A 14,653-nucleotide genomic window follows, 5' to 3' on the forward strand; every position below is an offset into this window, starting at 1 on the left:
TGCTTCCAGTTCCAGATCACCGCTGAAGAGAGAGAAAGTTTTAAAAAGTAGCTTCGCAGGCTGAAGGACAAGATGGCAACTTCCCATTCCATGTATTGACTGGTAGGGCAGCATTCTCCCTCATACCAAAGGGAATTAGCATAGCTTGGGGAGGAGTACAGGAATGGCTTTGTGGCACACACAGTTCTGTCCTCCAAACCTTCAGCGTCACTCCCTTCCTCCTGCCCACTCCATTGTTTGCCACCTGAGGAAGCTGCCACACTCTGCCTAATGGTAGGTAATTATTTATTTTAGGAAGGGTTTGGTGCTTCCACGTACCCAGATGACACATTATATTATTTAGTAAGGTAATCTACATATCACTTTGCACTTCAAAGAAGCCTCTAAGCCATTCTGAACATTGTAAAACTACCACCCACCAAACAGTAGGAGACAGAGGGGTGATGGCACCTACCTGACCTCCTGACAGGTAAGTCTCTGCTTCTTACTGGGGAGGGAGGGGAGACAGCACTTTGCACCATCCCTTCCTCCTCACCACTTCCAGGATATCAGGTAAGCACCTCTGCCTCCTATAAAACTCCCCATTCTCTCACCCCTCTTTATTTTATTTTTTTAATGTTTTTTCTTGAACTTTTTCCACATAGCTTTTCCAAATGTTAACATAGGCTTAATAAGCCAACCTTGGGTGACATAGTAGGCACCTCATTGTTCTATTGCTATAGCAAAGGGACGCAGGTGGCACTGCGGTCTAAACCACTGAGCCTCTTGGGCTTGCCACTCGGAAGGTCGGCAGTTCGAATCCACGTTGCTCTGTCCCAGCTTCTGCCAACCTAGCAGTTCGAAAGCACACCAGCGCAATTAGATATATAGGTATCGCTGTGGCAGGAAGGTAAATGTGCACTCTGGTTTCCACCATGGTGTCCCATTGCACCAGAAGCGGTTTAGTCATGCTGGCCACATGACCTGGAAAACTGTCTATAGACAAACACTGGCTCTCTCGGCCTGAAACAAAATGAGCACCGCAACCCCATAGTTGCCTTTGACTGGACTTAGCCGTCCGGGGTCCTTTACCTTTAGTACAAGTACAAAATTTATCCAGCTCCACTAAAGTCTCCGTAGAGCCAAGTGATGACCTGACATGCAGAACTGCAGCCCCCACTTCTAGTTTAGCTCTCAGTGTTCGAATGAGAATGGGGAGTGTCCAAGATCCTTTTTGCCTGTGGGCTTAACTTGGCCAGGAAAAAACACCTGAGAGAGGTACCTTGTAAGCTGCATCTGTGGAATGATGAGCTGTGCTGAGGGTCCAATGGGAAGCCCCCGTGGCTCTTAACTGAGCCCCTGGCCTATCCTTAATATAGAAAAAACAAGGTCTTGCTTTGACAGGCAAGAAGTACTTTCACATGCCAATAAATCAAAGCAACACGGTGCTGCTTTTCTCTGAGCCACTTTTGTGACAATTGAAAACAGTTGGCCCTTTGCTCAAGACAGGGAAATTGCATTATCTGCATGCAAGTGATCACAGGAGAGTTTTGGTTTGGTTTCTGTTGTTGGGGGTGGGGTTGGAGCAATGCACACGGCCAAGCCCGCAATTGCCCTGGCATGATCAAAGAACAACTGTTTTCCCATGTCCTACAAATGACCAAAACAGCCCCACTGACAAGAGTAAAGGGACACGTGAAAGTAATCAGTGATCACAGTGTATTGGCAAGTACCTAAGGCAGTAAAGTACCCTGAAACTTGCAAAGTTAATGTGTTAACATATGTTAGCAGGAAGATCTTAGCCAGAGATACCTCTTTACAGATGATGATGGTGATGATGCAAAGACTAACATTATCCCTTTTGAAAATGCGAGAAAATGAATGATTATAATTCAGTCTAATAAATATATATAGATACAGTATATAGGTGTACTTGAACCACAGCGCCACCTTTGGGTGTCCTTTATTTCTGCAATTGTGGCCTCAGCAGGACCAAAAGAGTAGCTCAATGCAATATAATATTTTGGGGGATATATGGTAAAAAAAGTATGTGTCTGAAAAAGCAAAAGGAAAAACAAAATTACTTTTCCATGTTTTAGACAGCACCACTAAAATGTTGTGTTAAACAAGTGTGTTTCAGATGAGAGAATGCAGTTGATAGTTTTTTCTATATATGCATATTGCGTCTTTTTATATAGATTCATTTATATAGAGTGCCTTTAAGAGGCTCTTCGTAGGCAGATGGTCAAGAGATGGAGCTTTATCTATCACTCTGCATCTTTGTAAGACCATCTGTCCTTTGGGCAGGGGGCAGGTGGAGGTGATAGACACTTCAGTAGCGTTGCTACTGTTTATCTCTCCCCCCCACCCTGTTATTACTTCTAACTTATGTTTTTAACTGGAAACCAGAAATGCAGAAAGTATGTAGGCTATCCTTTCCCATCACTTTCTTTTTTAAAAAATCATTTTTATTGATTTTTCCAATAAAAAACATCCAATTAAATAACAAATCATAATACTTCATAATACTTTCCCATCACTTTCTATCCATACCAAGGAACATAGGATCCATCCCTAAACTGAGCCAGATCCATTCCTCCACCTATCTCAGTGTCACTACACTGACCGACCATATATCTGTAAATTGCAATTCCACCTACAGCTATATATGGGATTTGGGGGAAGCAATGATTAAAAGCAGGGCTGGCCCAAGGTATTTTGCTGCCCGAGGCAAAGGACAAGATGGCACCTCATTGCAACTGGACTAGCAGCTAAATCTTACTTCAACACTGACATTAGCAGTGTCCTCAGCTATTCTTGGGGGCAGCTGTTTAGCTTGGAGGCCAAAAGGCAGGCTGCACAGCACACATAGCTGTGTCCACCAACACCTTGTTGCCACTTGTCCCTCAATATCTACCATCTGAAGTCTCCACCTTACTATGTCTAACAGTAGGGGCAGCACTCTTTCAAAGACAGACGTACAGTGGTACCGCGGGTTAAGAACTTAATTCGTTCCAGAGGTCCGTTCTTAACCTGAAACTGTTCTTAAGCTGAGGTACCACTTTAGCTAATGGGGCTTCCCGCTGCTGCTGTGCTGCCGGAGCACGATTTCTGTTCTCATCCTGAAGCAATGTTCTTAACCTGAGGTACTATTTCTGGGTTAGTGGAGTCTGTAACCTGAAGCGTCTGTAACCTGAAGCATCTGTAACCCGAGGTACCACTGTATGCTACTTTTTGCAAGTGGTTTGGCCACAGGAAGAAAAGTGACAAACCTATTACTATTTTAGAAGTTCAGTGCTGCTTACAACCAACAATGTTGAATAGCTATCTTTAATTACATTCTAATAGAAAGACCTCTCAGGTAAGCTTAGGTTATCTGTGTTATTAAAAATCGCTGTTGGCGTTGCACATCATTTATATGTTTATTCAGAAATCTGTTATCTATAGATAGGAAAATAGCCTTAGGATATATTTACATTTTTTAAAACAACAACAATCTCCCTTCCCAAATATTTTGAGAACTACAAACTTCTCTATGTCCAGACAGGAACACTGACTTAAGCATCTCTCCCCTCCCCTCCCCCCTCCCCCCATCTATAGGAAAATCTACAAAAGGAGCATTATCCAGTCCAAGTTAGGAGTCTTAAGTTCTTATTGGGAGAGATTTGGAGTATGCTCATCTCTCTCACTAAAATCAATGAGACTTAACAGTGCTGAATGCTGGCTGGCTTATCCTGGCCAAATGGCTAATTTCTGATATACAGCATGATACTGTGCATATCTACTCAGAAGTAAGCCCTATTAAATTCACTGGGACTTACTCTTATGTCAGCGTGCACAGAGTTGCAGACTCTGATTTCTTTCACCACTTAGTTCAATATAGTGCAGTTCAGGTTTAAACTGCAAGCATAATTACACAGGAGTAAGCCCAAGAGAGGGACGCGGGTGGCACTGTGGTCTAAACCACAGAGCCTAGGACTTGCCGATCAGAAGGTCGGCGGTTCGAATCCCCACGATGGGGTGAGCTCCCGTTGCTCGGTCCCTGCTCCTGCCAGCCTAGCAGTTCGAAAGCACGTCAAAGTGCAAGTAGATAAATAGGTACCGCTCCGGCGGGAAGGTAAACGGCGTTTCCGTGCGCTGCTCTGGTTCACCAGAAGCAGCTTAGTCATGCTGGCCACATGACCCGGAAGCTGTACGTCGGCTCCCTCGGCCAATAAAGCGAGATGAGCGCTGCAACCCCAGAGTCAGTCATGACTGGACCTAATGGTCAGGGGTCCCTTTACCTTTAAGCCCAAGAGACTCTATGCACTTTTGAGCAAATATGCATTGGATTGGGCTACCCCCTCCAGCAAATAATAATAATTCAGGAGTGGAAGTCAGAGCCATCCAAACCAATGGGCTTGTTTAGGATGGGCAGGAATATACGGTGTCTTCCCCATGTTTCCAGACCACATCATAGAATCATTGAATCTTAAGAGTTGGAAGGGACCTAAGGGTCATCTAGTCCACCCCCTGCAATGCAGGAACCTCAGCTAAAGCATCCATGTCAGATGGCCATCCAACCTCCAAGGAAGGAGAGTTCACCACCTCTCTTATATCTTTGCTAACTACAGCTGCACACACACCCATACATTTAAAGCACATTTGTCGAGGGTACTGGAGTTCCTACAGTTCCCAGTGCTCTTTGGGGGGACGCCATGTGCTTTAAATGTATCCTGCATACACAGCCTTTAAAAAAAATGCAGCAATATTTCCAGCAACTTTTCCAAAAATATATTAATACTGAGTGAAGAAATATCCCCCTCTGCTTTCCTTGCCTCATTCATAAGGATGTGAAAGTGGGGAGTTGGAGGCAGAGAGAGAATTCAGGCGATTTGAGGGGGAGCCAAAATTGTGAGGTGGGGTACAAAATTCACCACTGCAAATTCACTGAAGTCTCTCTAGTCATTTGGTAGCTGCCACTCTTTTCGCTCAAAAGTTCCCAGAGCGTGAGGGCATCATGTCGCTCTTATGGGTGTGTTTGGAAAAGGACAGCTGGGCCCCATTTACACTATATGTTTAAACTCTATTATACCAATTTAAACCATCATGGCTTCCTCCAAAAGAATTCTGGGGACGGTAGTTTGTTAAGGATGCTGAGCAGTGCTCTTTTTCTAGAAAAAGAGATACAGGAACTCACCATAAACGCCTCCCTTGTTCTCTTATAATGGCAATGGCGCCCATCTGTGAGGTGCCAGAACTGAGTTCTGGCGATTTCTGGCTGGAAAAAAGCACTGATGCTGAGAGCTATTAGGAGACCCCATTCCCCACATACAGCTACAGTTCTCATAATGACTTAGCAAGCAATCCTCCTTCCCAGGGAACTCTGGGAATTGCAGCTATGTGAGGGGAATATTGGGTAGATAGGGCTCAGCACTAAAACATTTTGTTAAGGTTTGAGATTGACAATAATAACAATAATTCCAATAAAATCTACGAGCAGGCTTTTGGACTTTGCCATGGCCCTGCCCCCAGCCCAGCCCACATTGAAATCTTTTATCTCATCTTCCTCCTGCTACGGACACTTGACATGGTGCTGCAAAACAAAATTTCACATAATATTTTCAGTGAGCAAGTTAAGAGGGCAAATAAAACATGGACTTTAAAATGAATAAGTAAATTTGGCTAATTCAGTTGATCCAACTGTTTTTTGGTTTAGTGAATGCAAGATACATGTCACAGTGGCATGAGTCATCCTTTTTGGCACCATAACTAAACTGTTTTGGATCAATCACTACTGTTTCTTTAAGCCTGGCCTTACCTCAGAATATTCCAGCAGTAAAATCTAATATGTTAGTCATTTCATTGCAAAGAACAGGAAATACCGTAATTGTTTTGAATATTTTCAGAATGCAAAGTGACCATGGATTTCACTAGTTAATTTTAAGATAGTATTAGCTTTGGGGAGGGGGAGACCCTCGCCCCCGGGTTTTATATTTTTACTCACTCTTTCGCTGCAGTCTGGAATGAGCTCTGAAAATATGCTTAGAGAGTAGCTAATAAAGAACAATATCCAGGAATAATTTGTTCCACAGGAAGAATAAAAAGTTAAGCAACTTTAGCTTTCTTTTCTAAATGTTTCTGCCAAGCAAATTTTAAAAATTCAGAGAGGATATTAGCATTGTACCCAAATGACTGTATACCCACCGACTGGTTCATTTTGATTGTTTCATTTCCTTTCTGACCAGATAAATCAGGCTTCCTCAACCTCAGCCCTCCAGATGTTTTTGGCCTACAACTCCCATGATCCCTAGCTAGCAGGACCAGTGGTCAGCGATGCTGGGAATTGTAGTCTCAAAACATCTGGAGGTCCGAGGTTGAGGAAGCTTGAGATAAATATTTAGGGCAGCATTAAAATACCTTCTTACAACTAGTGTCTCATAGTTAGTAAGTTATTGCATATTTCCCTGTTATCAGCCCAGAAAGGGAATGAATTATTTACTACCACATTGCCAGTGACTATATATTGTGAAGTTTTGGTAATTTCAAAAGGGTATAAACAGTATTTACGATTGATGTCTCGTTTTTTCCTGCTAGGAAGCAAGAAAGGCAGCAAGCTTAATGGTAAAGTGGTACCAGGATCATCCCCAAGGATCTTCAGGTAGGGCTGGGAATGAAACCCTGGACAATACTGTGTGGAGAATACAGAACTAGCTAGATGAACCAACTGTCTGCCTTTGTTTAATGCAGCTTCGTATATTACAAAAGTGGGACCATTGCGGTAGTTGAGCACCTGCCCTATTGGCCATCATGCCTCTCTACTTTTCCTGGGTGTCTTCCAGCAGCTTCCCACTTCCTTCCAGAACATTGCGTGGAGACCTCTATGCAGCATCTCATTCGGGACAGGCGACTGTTCTCAGGTGTATGGTTTACATGCCAAAAAACACACTCCACTTTCAACCCTTTTCAGGGTCTTTTGAAGATGGCCATAGATGGTTCGGTCGCTGGCTTCTCAAGTCAACAGAATCTTTTATGGATCAGAAATACACCTGGAATCCTCTTTGACATGTCCTCTGCAGAAGAATACATCCTGAATTCTGGGGAAGGACTGTAGCAATTGGTTTGCATGAAGAAGGTCCAAGGTTGAGGCCCTAGCTTTTCCACGTAGGTCTGGGAAGGTCCCCTGCCTGAAACAGTTGCAAAGCCACAGCCAGTTAGTACCTAGTTAGAGTGACCTAGGGCCTGACTCCGTATAAGTGTCGTGGATTTGTTGGACGCAGCAGAATGGTGGGAGGAACCAGCTGGGGAAACTCCAAAGGATGAAGGCTCAGAGCCCAGGGATTGGTGGTGGGACAACAGTGAGTGGACAGAGGGAGAAGAGGGAGAAGATTAGGAGGAGGAGGTGTCAGAAGCTGAAGAGGTTACAGGGCTTAGTGAGCGAAGGGAGTATATGGCAGAGAGAGTACAGAATCAGAGGAAGAAGCTGATGTCGGCATGCAGAGGGTCGCAAGGCCAGCTGGCTAGTCCCAGCTGGGTCGTCTCCTTCCAGCCGTCCCGCTGCGAAGACCCATCGGCCTCTGCTCCAATGTAAATCAGCAATGTAAATCAGCTTGAGCTACACGAAGACTTACGGGTGGCACACACTGTTTCAACAACATTTTAATATGAATCAGCTCCACAAGATGTGTCACTTCTAAAACTATTTTTCATTTTTGCATGTTATGTTCCTTCCCCCCCTGCCCCCCTCCATTTCATTAGAGGAGTCTCTAATTGGAATCTGAAAATACGTCATAACCTAAGTGACCCTCCTTAAATCAAGCAGAAAGATGGTTGCGTAATCTGAGGTGTTGAGGCATGCTGATTTTTTCCTTAATCAATGCTCTGCAAACTAGACTTTTAAAATTGAGAACTTATATAAAAATTAAAAAAGAAAAATCCAGAGTTTTCTAACACCATCTGATCTCTTTGAAGCAGCTAGAATGCCGGAATAAATTATCTCAAAGAACTCCAGTATTTATATTGAGATCAGTCTGGGGAAATGGATCCAAAAAATTATGAGAGGGACAAATCCAGGGCAGATGATGGTGCTTTCAAATCGGGGGGGAAACTATTCTAAAGGAAACCAGAGTTTTCATGGCATCTAAAAGTGAAAGGGAAGCAGTATTGTGAAACTAGCAAAAATCATAAGAAGTTTCTTCTGTAGAAATAGACCTTTATACCAGCTCTACGATTCTATGATTCCAGAGCTCTGTTCTCGCCCCAGCTCTCTTTGACATATTATTCTATATTCTTCTCTCTGTTGCTTCCATATGCCTTCAACTCAACTGACAATGGGGTGTTCAAGGAGTGACGGGAGTCCATTCAACCTGCCATGTCTCCATGCCTAGACAAAAGTGTGGTGGGTTATTACCTGAGACATTCAGGTTTGTGTATCTACAGCAGTGACTGGAGGAGGAATGACCACCGGGAGGAAAACACCATGGTGCATCTTCAGCAGCACAACCAGATGCCTTCATCTGTTCCAGCTGCAAGAAAACATGTCTCTCCCGTATCAGTCTCCACAGCCACAGCAGGCGCTGTGACTCTCCAATGGTTTGACTTCACCTCCAAAGACACAATCTCTTCCACTGTGTCCCAAGATGCCAACCAACCAATGATCCTAGATGGCCAGCATGCAAATCGTAGACTGAAAGTACATTTAAAGCACGTTTCCCCTCAAAGAATCCTGGGGGACTTTAGTTTGCATCTCACAAAGTTACAATTATCAGCACCCCTAAACTACAGTTCCCAGAATTATGTGCTTTTAATTAATGGCATGTGTGCAGTCTTGCCCGATATCCAAATATTGTTTGGTTCAAAATGAAGGCAGACCCAAGTTGCCTCAGAATCAAGAAGCAGGATGATTACCACATTGAAAGGAAGTTCCAGCTTGAATCTCTCTCCTTAACCACCAAGAAACTCCTACTTGAATCTCCCATGTCTGTTCTCTGGTTTTGAAAACATTTGGTTACAGTCGTCAGGAAGAGCCATGTAGCCAAAGAGAGAAAGGACAGACAAACCAGACAACTAGGCAAATGAGGTTTTCCAATCCCATGCAAATGTAGGGAGAATGACTCCATATTTTCTCCATGGCCATGAACCCACATTCTACCCACGACCCTTGTGTAAGATACGCTTCCTACACAGGAAACTGAACTTACTCATATAACATCTGGAGGTTTGCTAATAGTGGAAGGGGGAAGGGTTGAGGCTTAAGAAAAGATGGAGCTGGTCTAATTAAGCTGGCCAAATTTAAGAAATCCAGCCAATTTCCATTAAAGGCATCTTAAATTATGTCATCACCAATTTAGAGCTTCTAAAATTAAGATAAGTTAATGCATGTGACAATAGGTCACCAGTGATTCAATAACTCTTCTGCTGCCTGCCTGGGACTGCAAAAAAAGTCAAATTGTTGTGCAAGCCTATCCAATAGGCCAATCCAATGGAAGTTGTACCATGCAATGCCCCAGGAAGGGAATAATGCTTGAATGAGACCTAACTGCAGCAGACTGCACACACTTGCCACTTTGCGATTGCAAAGTCTTGTGACAATCTGGCAATTAAAAGCTACTCTTAATGGAAAAGAACGCCGTCGGATAATGGCTTCCTGGCGTTAAATAGATATCGTGGCAAAGTTGTGGTATTAATAGAAAGTCAACACGAAGACAAAGCCAGGAGATTTATTTTCAGAGTCAGTATCCTGGATCCTGAGATTCTCTTGCAATTGCTTTGCATATTTCTATTTTACTACATGACTGATGAAAATGGAATTATTTTTGCCTTGATGTATGTTGGTGCAGCAAAGTGACAGTTGCTCATCTTACCGTTACTGAATAGCTGCACTCTGCTTGGCTGAAGGAAAGAGATTTATGTTGTGGTTCATCCAATCAGAAAGTAGCTAATCCATTTAAGCATGGCCTGTATATTTTATTCACCATAATAGTATTTCTGTTAAGAAAGGAAGGCCTGATGTTTCTGGTTTCTAGGTAGCCTCCAATTAGACAGGAGCGCCTGGCATGCTCTGGTCCATAGGGTTACGAAGAGTTGGACACGACTAAACGAATAAACAACAACAACATACCTAAGACACACTGAAGAGTACACTTTTAATGGCATGTACGAGATGCCATTTTCAGTGGCTAGCCCACAATTACGAAACTGGTAATGCATCAAAATGGACTGATGCTGTCATGTGGAGGTAGCTTAGGATAGTGTCAGGCTGCTGCAAAGTATATCACCCGATCATCATGCGATCTGTCATCTGGCTTAGAAAGTTTCCACAAAAGGCCATCTGCTACCAGGAACAGATTTATCTCTTTTAGCTGGAGGATGAGTATATATTAATCTCCCATTTATGTTCCTAGGCCAAGTCCCACCATAATGGAGGCAGGTTGCAGGGCTCAAACCTGGTTCGCGTGACGCCCTGGTTCAGAGCCAAGCAGCCTAGAAATCAGTGGATCGTTACATGAGAAAAATGCACGCTGGATCTGCTATGAGACCGTTACAGATAAAGAGTTCCCGGTTGAAGGATTCTGTGCTTTCTCTTATCACTCCTCCCAATAGTGAACACATCTTGTGAGTACCAATAGGGAAGCAGCCCAAACAGGCCACATGAGACGCAAGAGGCAAGTAACAGCATGTTCAAGGGAGCCCCAAGTTCTGCAGAAGTAGAGGGGATTTTGGGGAGGGGGAAATCTTAGGGAATCTTACACTCGGTAAGAACTTCATGGGCACAGAATGTTTGTTGTGAGGAAATGGAAATCTAAGGGGAAGAGGGGATGGAATGGAGTATTCTAGGAAAGGGCATTAAAGGGCATCATCATCATCAAATAAATTTCTATACTGTTCTTCCTCCAAGCATCGCAGGGCAGCTTAAAATATAAAGGCACAAAAATGCATAGCATAGTACCAAACAAAAACAACTCTCTCTCCCCTCCCTCAAGTTTAAAAGGCCCTAGATCATGACCTTAGTTTATTCCACGTTTGTCAGATGGACCTTAATTAATGAGAGTAAAAGTAGCTTGCTGTACCGTTGTTAAGAAGTTGCATGTGATTGCTTTAAAAAGGCTTGTGCCATGTGCCTCAGCTAATCATAAAGCAGCTTACTTTAGAAATGTGTTCTTTTAAAATAAAAAATAAGAAAGAGTTCTGAGCTTTTGAAAGCAAACTAGCTTTGGATTGGTTCGAGTTCTGCTTTAACTTTAATCAGTAATTAAGGGTCAGCCATCCAGTAAACTCATTAGTTTACACCAATTACACTGGGTATAGTAACTAATGATTCCGAGGATCATGCCACTTATTTCCAAGCTTTCAAAGTATAATTATGGTGTAAATCAGATAGAGCGTAAATCTTTTCCATACGTTTTGGTTGGTAATTGAGGGATAAAATGGTTTCCAAATGTATTCTCTCCCCCCCCCACCACCCAACTTTTCGTTTTTTGTTCTGCAATAGATTTCTCCTGGGACTCTTTAAAGGATACGGAAAAGGTGATGTCAACAGCACTATGTGCTGGGCAAATGGAGACAGGACTAATTAATAGAGATACAAAAGAAAATATTTCCCCTTTCAAATTTTTGGTTCAGACATTAAACGCAGGCGTTGCACCGCAGTCCTGAGATGAAGGAAAGCAGGTCAGCGAACACCTAAGTTTCATCCCTCCCTCCCACCAAAAAACAGATAGGTAGGTGAATTTTAAAATCTGTTATGTGTAATGCATAACTGCTAATGCCACTGCTCCTGCTTTTAAAATGATTTAGTCTCTGGAGCATTTCCCTTTGAAGTTTAATATGTAGTTTCATGTCTGCACAACATTTTCAATGCATTAAACAAATTAGTCTCTGGTTACAAAAGTTTTTCGACGTTTTCAAGTTGCCACTTAACTAAATCCATTATGTGTCAACGAAGCTGATCATTTAAAAGAGCGAACTTTTTGGAATGATTAATAAATAAAACAGCTTCTCTCAACCTAAGTGTTTACTTGAAAGCAATCCACTTTAGAAAGACATTAATATCCCTCGAATTATTATTAGAATAATTGCTTTTACTCGTCTTAGAACAACACACTTTCCCCTCCTCATTTCCCTTCAGCTCAGACAGCTTTTCACTCAGATGGAAACTTCCTATTATTTGTCCCCAGCCCACCCCCGCCCAGCAAAATGAAGAATAGGAATTATACACTTTTCACTAAGGAATAATTAATATGTCTCAAGTATTAGAAGAGAGAATTGCAGTGTGACTTTGAATGGTAGCCTCTGAGGAGTAGCATTGTTTGTTCTCTCCGGTCTTTAATGAGCTTTAGTAAATGGCCAGGAAAAATTACCTTCTTTCTGTAATATGAGAGAAGTGAAGAATGAAGGGAAGCTATAGAATCCCTAAGAGAAAAGCAGGCAGAGCTTGGCAAACATACACGCCCAATTTTAATGCTGTGCTTCTCTCTCTATACTGTGGGTTTTTCTTTTTGGGCTGTGGTCCCCAGATAAATTTCCCACTCCTGCTGCAATTAAAACATAAAGAATTATTTTTTTAATGTTCGCACATCACCAAATGAAACAGAATCCCACCCACCCCACCAGCCCATGGCTTTCCTCAATATGCTGACAGGATCTGGCTTGTGTTGGGGGACAATTACATTTGGCTGAGTGCTTGGGAGTCTTTTTTTCTTGTAAAAGTCTGTAAAAGTTTCTGTTTCCTTGCTTATTTTCATATTCGGAACCTGTAAGCTGCCACGTTTTTGGAATCAAATGGACTGGTCTCCTTAGCCTCGCAGTTGCCCCCTTCCCCCTGTAAAGTGATTTGGACGTTTCACAAGTGGAACCTGAAATAAAATGTCCCATGCAGAGCAGGGAAGTCAGAGAATTTCAGCAGAAACAGAAGTGGAAATGGCTTATTTATCCCATGTCCAGCATAAATCTAGAAATAATAATAGTAATAATAGTAGTAGTAGTAGTAGTAGTAGTAGTAGTAGTAGTAGTAATGTTGTTAAAGCTTATTCGTTGCTTTTTCTGCCACGGAAACTCAAATGTAATAACTATGTAATTTGCGTAATTCATTAAGTAAATTGCATGTTATGTAATTTGCCACAGTGGACAGGCACTAATAAAATTCAAATCCTTAAGCAGTTTACACTGGAAAAAATACAATGAAAATGTGAACAACATTTGATAAAATCTCCTTTAACAAGTTCTTTAGGGTGAAGCAGTCATAGGAGCCAACTTCTAGACCCTGGGGGTGGGTCTTTGTCCCTCAATAAAATATTTGAGGGAGCCGCCCCCCTGAAAAAGTTGATGGGCGTTGCCATTCAAAGGGTGTGTGTGCACTGCCTCATGTGATCACCTATACGGGGCAGTGCTTACCTTCCCCCCTCCCAATATTTTGTTCAAGTTGGCACCCCTGGAATCATGAAACACATGATCAGAAGCACATGCAAAGAAAAGGCAATCTCTTTATGAGTATGAGGTCCAAGTCCCTGATCCCATAGGAAGTTCCCTTATACTGAGCCAGACCACTGGTCCCCTCGTGCTCAGTATTGTCACTGACAGGCAGTTGATCTCCAGGGTTCTCTCCCAGGTTTACTTGGAGATGCCAGGGTTTGAACCGGGAACCTTCCGCATGCAAGGCAGATGCCGGGCCACTGAGCTACAGCCCTTTGCTAACACAGCAGCCAAGTCAATCGCACGGCTCCATCTCTTTGGTGGGAATGTGGGTGGGACTTCTCCAAAGCAGCCAATCAACACGATTGCCAGTTTTATTACAGCTCCACACATTCAAATGACCAGACTCCTTGGCGCATGCTTTTCCTCTTCCCACTATGTGCATGGTATCCATATGGGTAAATGACCTTCAGGGCAAATACATCCAGCAGGAACTATGATTAGGAAAAAGAAACACAAAGTTCCTGAACAGAGGTTCTTACAATAGGAGGGACTTTTGGCCAAAGCGGAAGTGAGCAAAGCTGAACCTTTCAGTAATACAGGTGTGGTGTCCTTTGCATTCAGTCGCTCAACCTATAACACCAGGGGGGGTTTTGAGCAGGAACTGGGAGGAACCAAATTCCCTTACCTTTTAAAAATTAATTATATGGTTTTTTCCTCTGGGGCAGCTGGAACAGCTGTACAGTGGTACCTCAGGTTACATACGCTTCAGGTTACATACGCTTCAGGTTACAGACTACGCTAACCCAGAAATAGTGCTTCAGGTTAAGAACTTTGCTTCAGGATGAGAACAGGAATTGTGCTCCAGCGGCGCAGCAGCAGCAGGAGACCCATTAGCTAAAGTGGTGCTTCGGATTAAGAACAGTTTCAGGTTAAGTACGGACCTCTGGAATGAATTAAGTACTTAACCTGAGGTACCACTGTACACCCAATGCCGGAGCCAAAACTCCACCTATAACTGTAATCAATAAAGCTGTGGTCATTTCTAACCCAGAACATTGCCTGCTTGAGTTTATTAATCTCATTTTACATTGAGCCACTACCTGGGGAGGAGGTGGTAACACTGCGACTGGGCCTGCAATAAAAGAAACAAACTTTGTGGTGAGTTCCCCCACCCTTCTTCACTTATTGAAATATGGCAACCCCATACAGTGGTACCTCGGGTTACAGACACTTCAGGTTACAGACACTTCAGGTTACAGACTCCGCTAACCCAGAAATAGTA

General features: G+C 43.0%; 1 long non-coding RNA gene across 2 annotated transcripts; it reads left to right on the forward strand.

Moving 5' to 3' along the window:
- The first annotated feature begins 28 nt into the window (after positions 1-28).
- LOC310765600 lies at positions 29-9,993 on the forward strand. 2 transcript variants are annotated; one of them, XR_014549662.1, is made up of 4 exons: positions 29-102; positions 6,556-6,619; positions 6,929-7,122; positions 8,303-9,993. It is a non-coding gene; the product is annotated as an uncharacterized lncRNA (long non-coding RNA). The 2 variants fall into 2 exon arrangements; XR_014549663.1 differs by lacking the exon at positions 29-102 and adding an exon at positions 348-469.
- The last annotated feature ends 4,660 nt before the right edge of the window (positions 9,994-14,653 follow it).

Source organism: Podarcis filfolensis, assembly GCF_964270895.1.
Source record: "Podarcis filfolensis genome assembly, chromosome: 6".
NCBI classification, from domain to species: Eukaryota; Metazoa; Chordata; class Lepidosauria; order Squamata; family Lacertidae; genus Podarcis; species Podarcis filfolensis.